General features: G+C 39.8%; 1 long non-coding RNA gene across 1 annotated transcript; it reads right to left on the minus strand.

Annotated features, from left to right (window-relative positions):
- Positions 1-3,871: 3,871 nt before the first annotated feature.
- On the minus strand, positions 3,872-5,427 carry LOC311273520. The gene is made up of 3 exons (XR_014624675.1): positions 5,272-5,427; positions 4,819-4,994; positions 3,872-4,363 (listed from the first exon to the last, which is right to left on the minus strand). It is a non-coding gene; the product is annotated as an uncharacterized lncRNA (long non-coding RNA).
- Between the last annotated feature and the right edge of the window lie 827 nt (positions 5,428-6,254).

Consider the following 6,254-nt stretch of genomic DNA (forward strand, 5'->3'; position numbering starts at 1 on the left):
CTGTAGCTGCTACTGCTAGTTTGACCCCGGATGTTGATAACGGACGAGCCCGGACTCAGAGGGGAATAGCACTAGCATATTGTAACAAAATATTGGTGAAATGAACTAGTTTCGTGGCAGATAATGCGTTATAGAGGCTGTGTGTTGATGCCCCGTTACTCGCATTATATGGATATATCGGCGCTACGCTGGATCTAATTTTGTCCGAACGACTTCAAATGACACCACAAAGTTATCTGGGTGAGTAAATGACCATATAGTTTTTGCTAGAAATAAGGTCCAGGTTGTAAAAAACGGTAGTTATCCTTTAAGGTTAAGCGACCTCTTGTGGTTGTGTTAAAAACGACAATCTGGTGTCTCGGGTCTGTTTTCATCATATGACCTTTGACCTTTGTTACCAATCAAAATGCAATGCGCCAATAGAGGGGGAGTGGCCCACTCATTTCGCTGAACATTGTATGCCTGGTAAGTCCGGCAAGTTTGTGTATTTTATTTTATTTTGTTATGTTTATTTTAAGTAATCGTGGTGATTGTCTGCATTTCAGTTACACATGAAGTGTGTCGTTTTAGTTGCAAATCAGTTGCTAATGCCACTACAGGCATTGACAAAAACAGTAATTTTACCGCGCACAACACAGGAGTTGCTCCTGTGCTAACTAACCGAAAAAAAAAACCTTTAAAACACCAAAGTCACACAATAACAATGACTTTGGTGTTTTAAAGGGTTAGTTCGTCACACAATAACACAAACAAACTAACCATTTGAGGCAGCAGTAGACCAGCAGCTTCCGTGTCCTGCGAGGTAAAATTACTGTTTTTGTCAATGGAGTCTGGTGGCGAGCGCGACAGAAAGGCTGTTTCTGGTTAAACAAAAAGGATCTTACTCTTTATCAAAAAGGTCTGTGTCTGTAGGGATCCTTCCATAGTGTTATCAGACACTTAGAATAACAATCTGAGCCTGTCTGGCAAAAATAAGCACTTTTAGTGGACGTACTTAGATTGTATGCAGTTGCCCAAAAGGGTTAACATTAGTTTGCAGCCATGCAGCCCATTTCATTGCTGCTGGCTGGGGCGATCTACTGGACCAATGTTAAATATAAATGTTTATTTCAGTTGCAACGAGTAAAATACATGGTTACACAACTAATCCTAGCTCATCTCTTTTGTTTTTTGTTTTTCAGGTCTTTGAACATCAAACCACTTTTCTATTAGCATTGAAATATTTTAAATCCAACGTTTTTTTTAAGAGCCAGTTTCTTATTCCTTCTCTCTGTTACACTAACTTCCTTGTCTCTCATAGCTTTTGCTTTGTCTCTTTCTTTCTTCTCTTTCTCCCTCTTTTTCTTTGTATGTACTTTGGCTTTATCCTTTTTTTATTTCTCTTTGTTAAATAACATCTAACAATGGCATCAGAGTCATTCAGACAACTAAATGAATGGCTGGAGGCGGGGAAAACCTTGGCAGATGAGTTGGCAACAAAAAAAGTTAAATTTTTCATGCATTATTTCTCTTTTATGGCATTTACCTAAATGTATAAGAAAACACTTAAGCACACACCTGAAAAGGATGTGTATGCCCCAGTAAAGGCAAATATATAATCTTAGTTTTTACTTTTAGCCTTCAAAGAAAAGAAACCAAAAGGGGACTGAGGGCTCCAATGTTTCCTGGAGGAAGAGGGACCAGGATGGGAACCTTCTCCCGCAGCACGTTAGGAGGAATCGTTCTGGTCAGTAAAATACAATACAGTTATACTGATATTTACAAGTTTTAATGCTGTTGGTCAGCAGCAATGTTTCCTACATCATTATATTTTGTGGTTGCAGTTAAACCAGCCAGCACTACAGAGCTCCCAGAAGTTGAGGAGTCACAGACAAATGAAATTCCTCAAGAGGTAGCATATGTAGTAGCCATGTTCATGATGCATATGCAGTGAATTTCATTTCCTACATGCCTACATCTAGGACTTTTTTTCATTTGTTTTATTAAAATACATTAGTTTAACTGTCTTTTACATTATTTTTTTGTTTTATTATTTTAGATCAACATCATCAAGAGACCTGCTGAGTTCTGTCACTGTCCCTGCATCAGCGCAAGTGGAGTAGACACCCACCATGTCTGCATTTACCAGAAGACAGTTGATTTGTGGAAAAAAAATCAGGGCTGCAATGCCAGAGCACTTAAACTGCAAGTCAGAGACAGAGACTGTAACCCAGCATTGCTGACAATAGTGCAAAACAGTTGATGCTGTGGTCCGGTGCCTAGACTGTGTTCCCTCAGGAACTCAGTTTCTCTATTCATCATGTGACTCAATCATCCACAGAAAAAATGGCTTCCTTGACAGAGAAGCCATGATTGATGGTTTTTTAAAACCTATTCTGCCCACATCCCTAGTGGTGGTGGATGAAAGTGGCCAATATCAACTCGGTGAACAAGGTGTGTTTTTTAATTTAGATGTCCCCTCAGCATGTTTTCATAATGTGCACTACATGTACAGTGGTGCGATATAAGCTATGTCTGAAGTTTGTGTGATACTCACAAAAGTGTTTTGTTGAGATATTATTATTGTTTCATTTCCTCTGAAGTCACTTTTTGGTTTTTTGCCACTGCTATCATTTTATTTTATTATTTTATCCTGCTAAGTAAGACTAAGAAAGAGAAACACACAGTGACTTGAGGTTGTGGGAAACGGACACTGGGTGGCAGCACTTACCGGCGGCGTCACTGGGTCTCTTCGCAGTGCATTGCGGAAGTGGAGCTCATAATCCGAAGGATTTGGAGAATGAGCAGTAGCTGACCTGTTTCACTTATTGCTGTCCTGTGTTTCCAGGTTGGTTATTAACTTTTTCTCTGACTTCAGATGTTTATAAGATCATATGAATCCCCGGTGATGTGTGGTCAAGAAGTTAGAAGCTCGTTAACTGTGTAAACAACTAAAGTGCCAAGGTAGGTGGCTATTGTAGTGGCTAATGCTACCCACACACCAGAAGACTTTGAAAAGATTTAGAAAAGACTCTAAAAAGACTATCAGCTCACATCTAAAGACTGGTGTTTAGAGTCTTTAGTCTCAGACTAGTCTCAGACCAGTCTCAGACTAGATTTTACAAAGACTGTGGGTCACTATTTACAAGACTACAACCAGATTATTTCAGGGGGTTTTTTCCCACCATGCAATTGTTTCCCATCATGCACAGCAGAAATTTTACAAAAATGGAGGAGAAACAGCTTTTAGCGACAGCTGCACTTGTCTGTGCAGTGGTTTGTTGCGAAAAAGCCCCCAAAAAGAAGACAAAACGCCACAGAATGTGGGCACGGCCTTGGCTGCATGGACGGGGACAGCAAGGTCTGTCTGTCCTTCAAAGGGAACTGGAGGTGAGTTATGACAATACTGCTAACAATACTATTTCCATTCAGAATAACTTCATTTTCCATAGTTCAAGTTCATAGCTTTACTGTCCTTGGAAACAGTTTAAATCCCACAGGTCCGTTATGATAATGGCATTTGGCCTTTGACCTTTGATGTCATGTAGACCTCTTATGCATATTATAACACTCACATAATGTCTTAATTATATTGTCCTGGCAAAGGTCAGAAAGCATTAAACCCTTGTTTCTCTACTTATGGCATTTTTAACCAGGCAAACGAGAGAACTGGATTTTAAAGAATTGCTCCGGATGACATCTGAGGACTTCAACTTCCTATTCCAAGTACTCAAATCTGCCTTTTCATTTAAAAAGAGAAAAATTAATCGTATTGCTGCACTGCAGTGGCAGTATGTTCAATAAAAAGCAAATACTTACTGAAACATTGTTTAGTTTTCTTTATTCTTAGTAGAAAAGGCACTTCCACATTGGAGCAAAAACATATGCAAACAGGCTACACTCTTTCAAATTAAAAAAAAAAAGGACATTCACAACAGAATGTAATTTTTACAAAAACATAAGAAATTTGGAAATACCAGCTCAGCCACAAGAGCTGTGAGATAAAGTGCAAACATAATAATAATAAAATAGGCTTCTCACGTGGACACATTGTGTTTCAATATGCAATTGTCTGAACATCAGCACCATTTAAACATATACATTATGTGTATATGCTGAAACCACATCTGACAGTTTTGGACATTTCTTTTAGCAATTCAAGCTTCTCAAGCTCAATGTCATTGTCACTGGCACGTCTTGCCTTTTTGTTTGGCTGGCGGCCTCTGGGCTCTGATGATGGTGGGCTTGAGGACCTTGATGGACCTGGTGTACAAGGCCTGGGCACAGGCTCTGCAATGTCCCTGTCCAGAGAAGAATTCTCCCCAGGAGAGGGTTCCTCCTCATCAGCCACTGACCCCTGTGTGTCTGTCTCGCTGTCTTCAATCTGTTGGACAAGATGTCGACATGTATTTATCATTGTATTTATCATTTATCATTCTATAAGCAGTTGGTAACTCACAAACAATATCAAATATTGATAATATGTGGTGGTTTTTCATTATTAAACGCACACTGAGGAGCATAATGCTGGGCTTACACCAAAATCAAACTCGAGGGGCCTCTTTATTATTGTTTATTATTGTTGTATGATCCAAAATCTTTTTGAAAGGTACAGTGGTGGTAAGTGTGGGGAAACCATATAGGGGGCTATAAATCTATATCTTTACATGACTGAAACAATAGTTAGAATTTTACTTATTGACCCTTTTCAAGAAATTAAATTCAAAGTGCTGTACAACAAAAGAAATTATGCACACCAAGTGTTTCACAATGTTCAAGGGAACATGAAAGAAATACAAAAAAGATACATATCTGCTATAGAGGATGGTCAATACTCACAACAAGGCTGGTCTCAGTGTTGCGGGGGGTGACAAATGGTCTCAGAAAATCCAAGGTTCTCAGGATCCACTTCTGTTTCGAAGTGAGGGCCTTTTCCCCACTTCCACTTGGTTGGGGTCTCAGCAGACGGCTAAACTGTGTCCTGAGAGACATGCTCCGTGTTTTAACCTCAGCAACTGAAACATAAATTGGGTTGCATTAGCACAGGTAACATTTTTTTCCCTTGTACAAAGCTAGGTTTGCTCACTCTCTTGTTCGCTGATGTACTTGTTCTTATCTGTTTTAATACCAAAGGTCAATTTTCTATTGAAACTTTAAAAAAAACAAGAACAAAAACAAAAAATTTGTGTCCGTGTTTAGTAACGTCACTAGCAAACATGAGCTAACTAGCACGTAATGCTATTCAATACAGTGCCAGTGTTATTAGCATATTAGCATAACTAGCACACTTACCAGGCATTTGCACGGCTTCTGCGATGTCTGTCCACTTTTTCTCTTTCTCAACTCGGTCATGGTATGACGAGCAGTTGATATCGAAGAGGCATGGCTGCTCTGCCCACAGCTCCACCAGTTGTTCCTCCTTTTGGACAGTCCATTTTCGCCTGTTCCTTGTCGCTCGCTCTTCGTCCATGTTTGTTATTGACTGTCTGGTTTCCTGTTTCCGCTTTTGTCAGTGCTAATCTATTGGCTGTTGATCGTGTTACGTCACTGCGACTTGCATTAATATCAAACATGTTTGATATAATCGGAAGCCCAAGACTGGGGAAAGACTGGTCTGAAACGCAGTCGCAGACTGCAGATTACCATCTTTAATTTAACGATCGAGATGACGGGAGCGCGCCGAGACTCCAGTGAGACTCCTCAGATTTACCAAAGACTGTCAGTCTTTAGTCTGAGACTGTGAAAATCGTTTGGTGTGAGCCCAGCATAAGATGGCGTCCGTCGCCGTAGTCAATGTCTACTTTTGTGTATTTTCTTTTGGCTCCTCGGCATTTGTGGGGTAATATTGTACGTGTGAAAATAAGTGTGTGTGTGGTACATCATTCTGAAACGGGCATTTGTGGGCTATTATTTGTGGTTAGTATTATTATTGTGTGTGAAGTGTGTTATTCAAAATGGTAAAGCTAATGCTAATGTGCAGGTTAAAACCAGCTACGGCCGCAGCCCTGGTTAAAGGCGCGCACGTCAAATATAAACAATTATATGGTTCAAGAACTCACGGGTTAAAACAGCAAGTTATGGGCCAGCCATGTTTATTATTTCGGTTTGTGTCCATGCAGAGTAAATGTGAGATAGTTAACCTGCATGAGAGATTCATTCTGTTATATTAAGTGGACACTTGTACTCAATGTACTTAGTGTACAGTTACTACTCTTTTGATGAGAGGATAGAGAATGTGTGTTTGAATGAGAAGTGATTACATGATTAATGATAGA

The sequence above is a fragment of the Pagrus pagrus genome (genome assembly GCF_965226575.1).
Source record: "Pagrus pagrus genome assembly, chromosome: 18".
NCBI lineage: Eukaryota > Metazoa > Chordata > Actinopteri > Spariformes > Sparidae > Pagrus > Pagrus pagrus.